We start from the raw sequence: 16,240 nt of genomic DNA, 5'->3' as shown, positions 1-16,240 counted from the left end.
TACACCCTTTAATCAACAAATTATATGTATAAAAAATAACTAGAAAGCTTTAATTTATGTGTTCAATATATAAATATCTGTTTGTTTCACTGTGTAAATATAAAAGACTCCAACTCTCTTTTAGGCAAATGCAATACATATTATACATGTTTATTTTGTTCAGTGTGCAAAATATATAGACTAATTTCATATTATAAATAATAACTATTTTATTTCTTAGTTTGTGGAATTAATCTATGGATGAATCCTTCAAAACAAACCAATCATCATCAATAAACTCTAATAATAGCCACACAAAAAAACATGCTGAAAATTCTTATGAAGACTTTGATCAGCAACAAGCACACAATGAAGAATATGACCATGATGACAATGATCACAAGGTAAATCAATTTATCTCAATAGTATTATTATTCTTCATTTTCTCCTAAGCAGAATTTAATAACTTCTTTTTATGTTGTGTTCTTTGTTATATTTTATTCAATCTTTTTCAAAACATGTTGTTCTCTTAAATTTTGATATATTATTTTTTTTATTGACTAGGATGATATTGATACCAATGTGAATGATAAAGTTGTTGAGCCAAGTATAGAAATGATGTTTAATTCAATTGATGAATTACTAGAATATTATAGAAAGTATGGAAATCAATTGGGATTTGAAGTAAGTATAAGAAGTTCGACCAAGGGAGATGATGGAGAACTAAAATATGTTTCGGTGGCATGCACTCGTAATGAAAAGCCAAGACACAATAGTAGCAATGTTTTGAAGTTGTATCCATCAACAAAGATAGATTGTAAAGCTAAAATTAGAGCAAAAATATGGAGTGGTAAAATCGTGCAGGTTGTTTCTTTTGTGCTTGACCACAATCACGAACTAAGTACACTTGGAAAAGTTCGGTATCACAAGGTGAATAGAATTATCCAACCATATGTGAAGAGAAAGTTGGAAATAAATGATAGAGCTGGTATAAGACCAAATAAGAATTTTAACTCTTTTGTAGTTGAAATGGAAGGTCATGATAAGGTTCCTTTTTGGGAGAAAGATTGTAGAAATTTAATTGCAAAAGTAAGACGTCTACGACTTGGAGGAGGAGATGTTGTTGCACTTCAAAAGTATTTCATGAAAATGCAAAGTGATAATGCAAACTTCTTTTACATCATTGATTTAGATGAGAAGAGTCGAATAAAAAATATATTTTGGGCAGATGCAAGAAGTAAGGCTGCATATGAGGAGTTTGGTAATGTTGTGAGTTTAGACACTACTTACCTAAGTAATAAATATGACATGCCATTTTCTGCATTTGTAGGGGTCAATCATCATGGACAACCCACATTATTAGGATGCGCATTACTATCAAACGAAGATACTGAGACATTTATTTGGCTATTTGAGTCTTGGCTGGCATGTATGTCTAATCATGCTCCAAATGCAATAATCACTGATCAAGATAAGGCAATGCAAAATACAATTGAGATCATTTTTCCTAATACACGACATAGGTGGTGTTTGTGTCATATAATGAAGAAGATTCCAAAGAAACTAAAAGGTTATACTCAGTATAAGTCTATTAAGTCTTCCTTATCAAATGTTGTTTATGAGTCATTGACAAAACATGAATTTGAAGAGAAATGGATTGAATTCATTAAGCTTTATGAACTGCATGCTAATGAGTGGCTATTAGGTCTTTATAATGAGAGAAAACGTTGGGTGCCAACTTTTGTGAAGGACATTTTTTGGGCTGGAATGTCTACAACACAACGCAGTAAAAGTATGAATGCATTCTTTGATGGGTATGTGAATTCAAAAACTACCTTGAAGCAGTTTGTAGAACAATATGAGAAAGCTTTGCGAGATAAGGTTGAAAAGGAAAATTGTAATGACCCAACTATTTCTAAGACCTTGGACCATTAGATCTACTATACATAACTACTATTTTGGGAAAGATACATAAGAAATAATATAACTAACTTTATTAAATCTTGAAATATTGTATCAAATACATAATAATAGAAAATATGGCATGGGTACCCATTGTTTAAAACATAAAACATAATTTTAAACTAAAGAAAATTGTTTACAAAACTATATGCGGAAAAAACATGATTTAAAAGAGAAAAAATAAATAACTTCATCCTCGATCGACACGCAGTCCACACATTCCATCCATCCTCAACACACAAGCCAAGCTACCAAGAATCCTTCCGCCTTCCATATTCATTTTCCTGCATCACACTAAAAATAAAGGAATGAGCCTAATGCCCAGCAAGGAAAACCTACTAAAAACATACATCATATATCATAAGCATAAAACTACATCATATACCATAAAACATAATACTATCTAAAACATACATAATAAATCATAAGCATACACTAAAAACATATGACTATAAAAATTTATATCATATAAGGGTACAATATTAATGGCCATTAACTCATTAACATGGCATGCGATAAACCATCTAGGTCCCCTGTCTAATATCTGAGGTAGGTTAGATCACATGGTAGTATATGATAACCCATCTAGGTCCCCTGTCTAATATTTGAGTGTAATGACCCACTACTCTAGACTATTTGGACCATTAATGAAACTATACATAAAACTTACATTTTTACGAAAATACCATAATTTTATTGAGTAACTTGTAAAATCAGAGTTACTTACAAATAAATAGAATACTAAGAAGGATTTTGGGATCCCATTGTCTTTAAAACAAAACATGATTTAAATGAAAAGAATTACATAAGAAAATGCGGAAAATACATATAAAACGATAAAAATTAAAATGAGACTACATCCTCGAATCGAATAACGCTCGGCCCCTTGACTCCATTCACCATCGATACACATCCTCTAAGCGTCACGAATCTTTCCGCCTCTAAAGTTTATTTCCTGCACATAAACAGAAAGGAATGAGCCTAATGCCCAGCAAGGAAAAATCTAACACATAGTCATACACATCAATTTCATAATAACGTAAAGACATATCATAACACATAATACACTTATTATAATGGCCATTATTACTTGGGGTCCCATAGACTAAACAAGCTTATGCCCATGAGATTAGTGGGGTCCTACCAGCTAAATAGGCATATGCCCACAATCTTTTTGGGGTCTTGTTAGTCAAATAAGGCATAAGCCCAAGCCTACAAACAAACACATTTATAACATATTCATAACATATCATAACATAACACATAAGATAACATAAACATAAACATAAACATAAAGATTCTAGCCTATTTTCCTTACCAAAGTTACCGGGATATGATGGACTGAGTTGGGACTTTTGGAACACTCCTAGAACCATATGAGAAAGAGTGAGTCTTATGAAGAAGAAGAAATGAAAATGAATAGGAAGACTAAACCATTGAGAAATATGCTTACCACAACTTATGTGCTTAAGAACTTGGGTTCCCTAACCAAAATAAGAATGAGGTTAGGGGACTGAGTAGAAGGCTTTGAGAAAGAAAATAACATGAAACAACTGAAATAGAGTTTCGGGTTTACCTCAAAGACTTGCAAGACCAATCTAACCACAACCGAAATACTAAAGAACCTTACTTCTCAAAGTGTTTGCTAAGCTTATAGTGATCAAGCTTATAATCCCCAACCCAAGTGTTTACACTCTCACAATAACCTAGCAACTTGCAGCCTCTGAACTTAGCTTGATGAATGAATGAAAAATGCTTGGTGCTAGGTCCTATTTATAGAGTTCTAGGAATAAAAATCTTCTTTTTGGCTTTGAATAAAAATAATAAATTTAATTGAAAATATTTGAATATCCTTCAGCTAAAGGCTTAGGAATTGTTCAAATTTTTCAGAGAGATTTAAGGATTCAAAGCTTGATTTTTAAAATAATAAAAACAAATAGAATCCTAACTTCTAACTCCCTAAATCTCGTAACTCTAAACTCCCCTTCAGTAAAATCAACATATCTGGAGTTTTATAACTCCGATTTGGACTCTCTTTATACCGTTAGAAAGCTCATTAAATTATCTACAACTTTTAAGAAATACTATTTTTCGAAATTCCTAATATAACTGGGTCAAAAATAGATCGGAAGTTACAGCATCCTAAAGTTACGAAAAATCTATTTAATTATCTAAATATCAACCTAATCCACAAATAAATAAAATTGTGATAAATGTCATGCTACTATCAGATTTTGGTGAAGAATAAGTCTTATAATTCTCTTATTTTATCATTAAAATAATAATTTCTTAATAATCATACATATGATAAGTGTTACTATCTTATTGGATCTATCTAAACCTTATAATATAATAAATATCACCATCAATATCAGTCATATTAATCAAACCTTAGGTTAAAATTAATATTCTTAAACTATAGGTTAAACTTAGAAAATCTACAAGTACTACTATGAGTGTCCAAATAATTCCCGGTCTGAACCAAAAATCCACAGTTACAAAGATAATACTAAACATACTATAATACTACTAAACAATTAGCTAAGTAAAGTTCTTGGACTCTACATTGAGGTAGGGTAAACCATAACTCTAAACCATGAAAATGATAAACTAATCTTGGGGCTTGCTATCTAAGCAAGTCATATGCCCAAGCGACTAAAAACATAATCTTGGGGCTTGTTATCTAAACAAGTCATATGCCCAAGGACTACAAAACAAATTATACATATACATATTATAGCATAAACATAACATAACATAAACTTATCATAACATAAACATAACATATCATACAAACATACAAGATCTATCCTATTTTGCTTACCAAAATACCGGGATCATGAGAACAAAGTCGGGATTTTGGAACACTCCTAAAAACCATAAATAGAGAGGTGATTTTTCTAAAAGAAAGAGATGAAGAGGAATGAACTAAACCATCGAGAAGATACTTACCAACAAGAAATCTCAAGTTCGAAGAACTTAGATGTCTAACCAAGAATAGAGAAGATTGGGTTAGGAATTAAGTAGAGAAAAACTATAAGAACTAACAATACAAAAAAGGAACTAAGAATAGGAATACCTTTGAAATTTCTATGACCGAACTACACCTCGAAACCGAAATACACTCTATGAACCTTACTTCCCAAGTGTCTAATAAGCTTAGAATGACAAAGCTTATAACCCCAACCCAAGTGTTTATCACTCTATAGTCTCATTAGCACCTAGAAGGCTCTGATCAATGCTTGAAGAATGAATGAAAAGGCTTGGTGCTAGGTCCTATTTATAGAGTTCTAAGAATTAAAAATCTTTTAATTATAATCCAAATTTAAATTTAAATTTAAAATAAAATCCTAACTTCTAACTTTCTAAATCCCGTAACTCTAAACTAACCTACAGTAAAATCAACATATCTAGAGCTTTAGGACTTCGATTTAGAATATCTTTATACCGTTAGAAAGATAATGAAATTATCTACAACTTTTTAGAAATACTACTTTTCAAAATTCATAACATAACTGGGTCAAAAATAGGTCGGAAGTTACAGTACCCTAAAGTTACGAAAAATCTATTTAATTATCTAAATCACAAATAAATAAAATATCTAAATCACAAATAAATAAAATTGTGACAAATGTCATGCTCCTAATAGATTCTGGTGAAGACTAAGTCTTATATTTCCCTTATTAAAATAATGATTCCTTAATAATCATGCATATGACAAGTGTCATAATCCTATTGGCTCTATCTAAACTTTAGGTTATAATAATTATCATATTAATAACCAGCAATATTAATCAAACCTTATGTTATAATTAATATTCTTAAACTATAGGTTAAACTTATAAAATCTATAACTATTGCTAGGAGTTTCCAACTAAGTCCCGGCTTGAACCAAAATCCACAGTAATGAACATACTATAACTAATACTAGCTATTACTACTACTACTACTATCTAACTAGCTAAGTGTAATGACCCACTAATCTAGACTATTTGGACCATTAACGAAACTATACATAAAACTTACATTTTTACGAAAATACCATAATTTATTGAGTAACTTGCAAAATAAGAGTTATTTACAAAGTAAATACTAAAACGGATATGGGATCCCATTGTCTTTAAAACAAAAACATAATTTAAAATAATAAAACATTACATAATTAGTGCGGAAAATACATGTAAAAAGACATAAAACCGAACTACATCCTCGAATCGAATAACGCTCGACCCCTTGACTCCATTCATCATCGATACACATCCTCCCAAGCATCACGAATCTTACCGCCTCTAAGCTTATTTTCCTGCACATAAACAGAAAGGAGTGAGCCTAATGCCCAGTAAGGAAAATCTAACACAAAGTCATATACATAATTTCATAAGAAAACATAAAGACTTAACATAACACATATAACATACACTTATTATAATGGCCATTATTACTTGGGGTCCCATAGACTAAACAAGCATATGCCCATGGGATTAGTGGGGTCCTACTAGTTAAGTAGGTCATATGCCCATAACCCATTTGGGGTCTTGTTAGTCATATGGGTCATATGCCCAAGCCTACAAACATACACATATACATATCATAACACTTTTAATAACATAAAACATATAGATAATATAAGCACATTGTAATGACCCACTAATCTAGACTAATTGGACCATTTTCGAAACTATACATAAAACTTACATTTTTACGAAAATACCATAATTTATTGAGTAACTTGAAAATAAGAGTTATTTACAAATAAACAGAATACTAAGAAGGATTTTGGGATCCCATTGTCTTTAAAACAAAACAAGATTTAAAATAAAAGACATTACATAATAATGCGGAAAATACACATAAAAACCATAAAATCATAAAAGGAAGACTATATCCTCGAATCGAATAACGCTCGGCCCCTTGACTCCATTCATCATCGATACACATTCTCCAAGCGTCACGAATCTTTCCGCCTCTAAACTTATTTTTCTGCACATAAACAGAAAGGAGTGAGCCTAATGCCCAGTAAGGAAAATCTAACACAAAGTCACATACATAATTTCATAAGAAAACATAAAGACTTAACATAATACATATAACATACACTTATTATAATGGCCATTATTAGTTGGGGTCCCATAGACTAAACAAGCATATGCCCATGGGATTAGTGGGGTCCTACTAGCTAAGTAGGTCATATGCCCATAACCCATTTGGGGTCTTGTTAGTCATATGGGTCATATGCCCAAGCCTACAAACATACACATATATCATAACACTTTTAATAACATAAAACATATAGATAACATAATCACATAACATGTTGATTCTAGCCTATTTCCTTACCAAAGTTACCGAGATTATGGACTGAGTTGGGATTGTTGGAACACTCCTAAAACCATAAGAAAGAGTAAGTCTAAAGAAAGGAGATGAAATGAAAGAGATGGAAAGACTAAACCATAGAAAACATACTTACCGACTTATATGCTTAAAAGCTTGGATTCCCTAACCAAAAATAAGAATAAGGTTAGGGGACTGAGTAGAAGGTTTTGAGAAAGGAAATAACATAAAAATACAGAAAAGAACTAGAGTTTTGGGTTTACCTCAAAGATTGCAAGATCAATCTAACATCCACCGAAATACTATAGCACTCACTTCCCAAAGTGTTTGATAAGCTTATGATGTTTAAGCTTATAGTTTTTCCCCAAACCAAGTGTTTACACTCTCACACTCACTTAACACTAGCAGCTTCTGAACTTAGAGCAAATGGTGAATAATGGCTGGGTACTAGGTCCTATTTATAGAGTTTGGGAATGAAAATATCTTGATTTTACTTGAATAAAAATAATGGCTTTTTTAGGTGAAAATCATTTGAATAATCGTTCAGCAGAGGCTGAAGACTCGTTCAGAAGATGCTGGACTGTTGAAGGAGTTTGAATGGCTGAAGGGAAAGGAATTCAAAAGTATTTGAATTCATGCTGGTGGAGGCGATATATCGCCCCCTATAGGCGATATATCGCCTGGACCTTTGTTCCCGAGGCGACCGTGCATCGATTCGTGTTTTCCGTATCTACGTGCTGCGATATATCGCCCCCTATAGCTGCGATATATCGGCATACGCTGAATATTTAAACACGAATTTACACATTTTTAGCTGAGTTTGAATGGAGTAAACAGCCCTGACTAAGCCCTCAACGTGCTCAAAGCTGCTGACTGACCCTATACATTCAAACTTTTACCCTTATTTAATTTAATCCTCAAAAATACTTAATCCTTAATTACCATTCAAAACATGTGCTTAAAATCCTATTGGTTGATGTCTAAACCTTATAATATAATAATATAATCCTTAATATCAGTCACATTAATCAAACCTTAGGTTATACTTAATATTCTTAAACTATAGGTTAAACTTAGAAAATCTATAAGTACTACTATGAGTGTCCAAATAACTCCCGGTCTGAACCAAAAATCCAAAGTAACAATGATAACACTAAACATACTATAATACTACTAAACAATTAGCTAAGTAAAGTTCTTGGACTCTACACACATAACATATTGATTCTAGCCTATTTTCCTTACCAAAGTTACCGGGATTATGGACTGAGTTGGGACTTTTGGAACACTCCTAAAACCATAAGAAAGAGTGAGTCTAAGAAAGGAGATGAAATGAAAGAGATGGAAAGACTAAACCATAAAAAAAACATACTTACCGACTTATATGCTTAAGAGCTTGGATTCCCTAACCAAAATAAGAATAAGGTTAGGGGACTGAGTAGAAGGTTTTGAGAAAGGAAATAACATAAAATACAGAAAGGAACTAGAGTTTTGGGTTTACCTCAAAGATTGCAAGATCAATCTAACCTTCACCGAAATACTATAGAACTCACTTCCCAAAGTGTTTGATAAGCTTATGATGTTTAAGCTTATAGTTTTTCCCCAAACCAGGTGTTTACACTCTCACACTCACTAAACACTAGCAGCTTCTGAACTTAGAGCAAATGGTGAATAATGGCTGGGTACTAGGTCCTATTTATAGAGTTTGGGAATGAAAATATCTTGATTTTACTTGAATAAAAATAATGGCTTTTTTAGGTGAAAATCATTTGAATAATCGTTCAGCAGAGGCTGAAGACTCGTTCAAAAGATGCTGGACTGTTGAAGGAGTTTGAATGGCTGAAAGGAAAAGAATTCAAAAGTATTTGAAAACATGCTGGTGGAGGCGATATATCGCCCCCTATAGGCGATATATCGCCTGGACCTTTGTTCCGGAGGCGACCGTGCATCGATTCGTGTTTTCCGTATCTACGTGCTGCGATATATCGCCCTCTATAGCTGCGATATATCGGCATACGCTGAATATTTAAACACGAATTTACACATTTTTAGCTAAGTTTGAATGGAGTAAACAGCCTTGACTAAGCCCTCAACGTACTCAAGGCTGCTGACTGACCCTATAACATTCAAACTTTACTCTTATTTAATTTAATCCTCAAAAATCTTTAATCCTTAATCACCATTCATAACATGTGCTTAAAATCCTATTGGTTGATGTCTAAACCTTATAATATAGTAAATATAATCCTTAATATCAGTCACATTAATCAAACCTTAGATTATACTTAATATTCTTAAACTATAGGTTAAACTTAGAAAATCTATAAGTACTACTATGAGTGTCCAAATAATTCCCGGTCTGAACCAAAAATCCATAGTAACAAAGATAACACTAAACATACTATAATACTACTAAACAATTAGCTAAGTAAAGTTCTTGGACTCTACACTAAGTAAATTCTGGGACTCTACAAAAATCATGAAAATTTTAATTCTTTCAACTCACGAATATCTTGTATCACTATGTATGCAATGTAGAAACAATATCAAGATGCATATACAACTGCAAAGTTCAAAGAGATTCAACAAGAGTTCAAGGGTAAACTTTATTATGAAATATCTTCGTACAAAGATATCAACGAAACTATTTCCGAATTTGTTGTAGATGAAGATGTTTTATTTAGAGAGCATAATCGACGTCTATCTTTCATGGTGAACCTAAACAAAGAGAATTAAGAAGTTAATTGCAACTGTCAGTTGTTTGAATTCAAAGGAATTTTGTGTAGACATGCAATTTCTGTTCTAATCCACAAAAAGATTTTTCGTGTTTTAGATAAGTACATATTGAGGCGATGGAGTAAAGATGTAAAAAGACGCCACACTAAGATAAAAATAAGTTATGACAATTGGAGTGACAAACCAGAGGCACGTCGTTTTGATAATATGTGTAATTTATTTTACCAAGTTGCAGATTTGACAGCCGAAGATGAGAACAAGTATAATGTAGTGATGGAGATGATACATGATCTTAGTGAGAAATTAATTTCAGATAGTGGCAAGTTAGAAAAGAAAAAAAGATTCAAAATAATGCATTTAGAATGAAATATCAGAGAAGATTGCTAAGATTCATAGCCCATGTGCAGTTCGAAGTAAAGGTCGTCCTCCATTCAAACGAAAGCAATCCAAGACTGACCAAATTGTTCAAAAAAAAAGACAAAAGAAAACTACGATGGAGTCAAACGACCAAAAAAAAGGTACGTTCAACCTTAATTTGTTGAATAAATTTTACAGTTTTCTTAATTATTTTCACTTATTATGATATTGTAATTGTGGAGTGGTGATGCTTATTCACTGATGTAATGATATTGTGGTTGCATTGCTTATTAATATATTATGAATTTTTTAATCAAGAACCTGCAAACACGAGTCTTAATCAAGAAACAATAATAATTGTGCCAAATTATTTCAACTAAATGCATGTCAAATTTAATCTAATTTTTATTTCATGTTTTTTATTTGCAGAACTTTAAGTGAAATGACTCAATTTGGTGTGTAGTTGAGGTTTGGAAGGGTTCCAAGGGGTTTTGGTTTGAGAAAATCGAAGAAGCGAAAAACAGGGTGTTGCTGGTCTGTGACTAGCGCTGTAGCGCTACAGCGCTAGGCTTGGACTTTCTGAGCGTTTTTGGCTCTTCTAGTAGCGTTGTAGCGCCCTCCATAGAGTGTTGTAGCGCTACCCTATTTCCAAAAAGGGGTTTTTGGGTTATTTCTTAGGGTTTTTGCCCGGGGGCTCGGGGTTTGATTCCACCACCCCGTTTGGTGGAATTAGGGCTTCCCGGGGACTCGGGGTTGGTCCCGAGGCTAGGTTCTTGTTTTGAGGTTTGGTGATGATTCTGATCTATGACTGTAACTAGGTGCGCGCTAAGGTTCAGGCGGGATCGTGCTTGAGGATCAAATTGAACGAGCTAGCGAAATCTAAAGGCAAGAAAACTGCACCCGATTATGTGGTTAGGTTGGGACTAAGTGTTCCCTATATTTGTATGCATTATTATGTGATTGTGAAGGGCCTAAGAGCTCCCTATATCAGTATGATATCATAGATGGTATTATACCATGGGACATAAGATAAACGGCCTAAGGGTGCCGTAAATAATATTTGCGCACATGGCGCGGCTCGGACACTGGTAGCCGAGGACAGCTTATTAATCACTGAGCTCGGTTAAGCTGGCCGGAGTCAGTGGGTATTACACTAGGGGCGGCCTAAGTGAGCCGAAGACAGTGGATTAAATAGAGGGAGCGGCCTAAGGGTGCCGACCCTAAATATTGTGTAATGATTGAGATAAATTGTTAACTATGCATATGATTTGCAATCTGATAGATATGATATGTTGATTATCTGGATGACAAATCGTGAGTTTTTCAATTGTTATCACTGAATAGGTGAATGTTATGAATTGCTGAATTCTCGATTATGTGTTGTGGAATATCTGGTTATTAATATTGATCATGCTATGTTATTACGTTTTCTTGTTGGGCCTCGGCTCACGGGTGCTATATGGTGCAGGTAAAGGCAAGGGCATGTTGATTCAACCACGAGTTGGAGAGCTCTGGGGGCGAGGTGTACATTGTCAGCTGCTCGGCCACCACGGTCGAGGGATTGTACAGGGACAGAAACCTAAAATGCGTCATTTGCCATTAGAGTGGCCTGAGTTGTTTATAACTTCTGGAATTTTGTAAATATGTCATCCAAACCCTGTTTTGAGAGTCTATGTATTAAACTTTCATTTTGAACAAAAATAACTTATTTATGACCAAAATCTTTTATTCCTAATCAGTTGATGACTTTAGATTCACAATTTGTTTAAATTACTTGATTAGCAAGTCTTGCACTATTTTACACACACAGTGTAACGGTCTTAGTTACCCAGGACGTTACAACTTGGTATCAAAACGGTCTAGGTTTATGGGTTTCTGAAGACTAGCTGGACATGTACACTCACCACTAAAGACAAGCTCGACTCAAGGGTTTTTAATGGAATACATGAAATTGTATGCTTAAGTGCTTGAATAAAATATGAGTGCATTAATTGGTGTGATCAATAGGGAGCATAAGATACTGATAGGGCCTGGCCCTTGACTGTTGTGTGATGATATTAAGGCATGCTGATTAGCATCGCTCTTGCATGTGAATGAATATTTGGATAATGATTGGTATATGAATTGCAGGTGATTATATGTATAACTTGAACTTATATGCTATACTTTTTATTGGCATATGGAATGCATAGTATGTATGCATCTAATGGTAATGAAATTTGGTAATTTATGCATAGTATTGAAAGTTGGTGTTTGGTATGCTTTATATGTGCATGATTACTATGGTTGTTTGGATCTGCTCTTGGGATGATTCTAGAGTTGAACATCAGGGTTAAGAGGTTTAGTCGATGAAGACAGATTAATTCAGGTTGTATATGCTGAGAATGGTTAATTGGACCCAGTTTTGGTTTTAGTAAGGGTAGCAGATGACAGTTGGGGTTGGAATCCTCCACCTGCTCCTGAGATTCACAGCAGATGTTGGCTGATGTATGAGTCAGGCTGTGAGGTCTGATAGAGGGGATTAGATGGACGGAAAAGCAAGTTACTGAGAGGGAACATATAAGAATCATTGTATGGAAGGCCTTGAACGTATTATCCTCTAGTTTTAGGAAGGTTTAGGTTTGTTCAAAAATTGGTTAGTGAATGGGTATGGCTAATCCCATTCTTGATAATATGAGGAGGAAAAATTGAGACAGAGTAGCCGTACTAGGCATTTGTGGTAGAAGAATATCGAAAGTGGTAAGATAATGACAGTGTATGTCAAGGAGTTTGGTGGGTTGGTCAATCCACTTTGGATTATATTACAGATTGATGTAGATCGGAGATGATGATTTACTTATGGACTAAACTCTGAAATGAGTTGGAGGGTCAAGGCTATGCTATTTAACATGTAAAGTGATGATATTCTTGTTGGTGAGATTTAGTAAGGATGGATACTTGGATACCGGAAAAGAAGAACCTTTGATGGTTCTAAGGCTCCTGGTTTTGATAAGAAAGGGGTCCAGTTTACAGATTGGCCATCAAGACAGGGATGAGGCCTAATGATGTCATTTAGTATGCATCAGAAGTAGGAAATACTACCTAGAAAGATGCCAGGTAGAGGCACGTTCTCTATATGGGATGATTTTTTACGCTAGGGCGGATTTCCCAGGAGTAGAGAAGGGAAGATCGGGATGCCTTGTACATTCAAAGCTCAAGGCTAGTTACTTGGAAATGACTAGTGGATTTGATAGTGTTTGTTTTAGGTTAGATAACAAGCTTGAAGAATTCAGTGTTGCGTGTCACCGGGAAAGATTTAGATATGAAGTACATACCACAAAGTTGTTATATGAAGGGCTTGAGATATGAGTACTTGTTAAGAAAGGGTTAGCAGCTCTACAAGGAAGAAGTGGAATAAGAGTAGTAAAGGGGTTCATAGGGAAGTGGTTGAACTTGTCATATGAGAGTTTTGGTATGGGCTTGAGGGAAAGTTAATATATTACATAAGGGACAACCCTGGACTGTCGAGGACATCTCCCGAAGTATAGTGAATAGACTGAAGGGAAATTTAAATTGGTCAGTAAGGATGTAGCTGAGTATGCAAGAGGTTGTTGGATACGGTTCGAAACTTTGGTATGGAAGGATTTGGTATCAGGGACGCTATGAAGAATGATATTAGTTTGGCATAAGGAATTATTGGATCACTTGAAGAAGTATGTGACTTATAAGTGAATTGGACAGAACATTGTATCATGGGACTCATGGATATTTCCTGCTAGGGATGAAGAGTTTAAATGCCCCGTTACAAGACAGGACAATGTCTTCAGGAGTTGATCATCAATCTGGTTATTACCAGATAAGGATCAAGGAAAGAGACATCTCAGGAATTATTACTTGTGCCGAGTGGGGTGGGTGTGATGCATTAATAGTAAGGGTTCCTAATCGTTTTATACTTCAACAACATGGGTAAGTCCGACAAACAGAGAATAGAGAAATGACATAGATGGGTTGCATTCAGATTCACTAGTGATGAGTTGAACTACTCCCCTGTTAGAAGCAGGACGTGAGCGACTACTACACTGATGATATTATGACTAAAGCAACAGGGTCAAAGGTAAGGTTTGAGAAGGTATTAACTTCGTTTCTCAAGGGTACTCAAGGTTATAATACAGTAATGGAAGAGATCAGGTATGAAGGAAGTTGATCGGAAGCATGTTAAGACTGGTGAACATATCAGCTATTACTTGAAGTATCTTCGAAGACAATTACAACGTAACGATTTTAAATATGAAGAGTTAGTCAAGTATGGGAACAGTGATGGGTTGTAAGAAATGAACAGTAACTCTTGAGTTTAAAAGGGAGAAACCCTTGCAATGGTTAGCATTTGTACCTAGAGTGGGAGATCTACTGCAGGGGATGGTTAGAACCTTAGCTAGTGTGATGGACACTACTTGAGTTGTACCAGTGGGACAAGGACAGACTAGATTAGTTTGTGAGTTTCCGGATAAGTTTCCAAGGAATTTTTCAAGGAGTTCATCTGCATAAAGAGATGGAATGGTGATTAGATTGGTGTCATGGATGGAATCATATCTAAGACGTTGTATTGAAAGGTTTTAACAAAGCTGTGAGAATTAAAGTCTCAATTGTTAAGTAGGATGATGTTCTTCAAGGTGGATCTTTGATCTGGTCATTACCCGCTAGAGATCAGGGACAGTTAAGGATCTTTGGTCTGGTTATTACCAGCTAGAGATCAGGGGCAGTTAGGGATCTTTGATTTGGTTATTACCAGCTGGAGATCAGGGAAAAGGATAGGCAGGAGATTGTTATTATATTAGATAAGGGCACTGAGGATGCTGAGTCATGTGTTGAGGATTTGGTCAATGCCAAACTATTTTTGTGAAATGGGTGAACAGAGTATTCAAAGATTATCTTAATTGGATTTGTTACTGTTTTGATCGACGGTGTAGTGATGTATTCTGGTTGGAACTTTGCCAAGGTTAAGGAACGCCTTAGGAGTAGAGGTTTCCTTAGGCGACATGGTGGTACATGCATTTCAGGTTGAGTTCTATGCCTTTTACCAGTCAGAATCAGTTTGTGAGTTGCTATAATACCTCAGTGACAGGAAAAAGTGATTATTTATGCATGATGTTGGTTAAGGATCCGACTAGAACTAGAATGGAGCTTCTAGTGGGCTAGGTAGCCAGTTTGATACTTGGAATTATTATCTCATAAAGGATCAAAGAAAGACAGTTAAGTAAATCCCAGATGAAAAGAATTGAAGGCAAAGTCTTAGCTGGATTTCACAGTGTCAGGTATAAGTTTATTAAAATACAAGGATAGGATTTGGAATCTGATGGACCACGGAATTACATGGAAATTTTGGATGAATCTTATAATACTCTCTTGGACTTTTCATCCAGGCATTAGGAAAAGGTGCCAAAATTTGAAGGTTTTATAGTAATAGCCTGGGATGGAGAGAGAGACATAATGGAATATAGGACGAAGCTCTTAACCTGTCAACAGGTCAAGACAAGGTACCAGAAACCGATAAGGCTATTACAGCCTTTGAGTATGTTACAATGGGAATAAGGAAATATTATGATGGGTATCGCGGTGGGCTGCTAAGGTGGTTAGTCAGCATGGGATGGTTGGACCAGCATTTGGAGTGAACTTGCTTTTATTGAATAAGGACTTTGTTTTACTTTCAGGTCTTAGAAGGGTTAAGAAAGACGATGAGTATATAATTGGAATTTGGTACGGCTGTTAATTTTCAGATTGATGGTAAATCAAAGAGAAAGGGAGTTATCCAATTATTGGAAGGATACTTTATGAGATGAGGTATGATAGAGACTATGTAGCACCCATTCGTTGGAACGAGATAAGTGAGATGTTATAT

The 16,240-nt window shown here is 34.7% G+C and overlaps 1 pseudogene; it reads left to right on the top strand.

Annotated features, from left to right (window-relative positions):
• The first annotated feature begins 236 nt into the window (after positions 1 to 236).
• On the top strand, positions 237 to 10,828 carry LOC133795695 (protein FAR1-RELATED SEQUENCE 5-like; annotated as a pseudogene).
• Positions 10,829 to 16,240: the final 5,412 nt, after the last annotated feature.

The sequence above is a fragment of the Humulus lupulus genome, chromosome 8 (assembly GCF_963169125.1).
Source record: "Humulus lupulus chromosome 8, drHumLupu1.1, whole genome shotgun sequence".
Lineage (NCBI taxonomy): Eukaryota > Viridiplantae > Streptophyta > Magnoliopsida > Rosales > Cannabaceae > Humulus > Humulus lupulus.
Note: the sequence above shows the minus strand (reverse complement) of the source record. Positions and strands in the feature narration are given on the sequence as shown.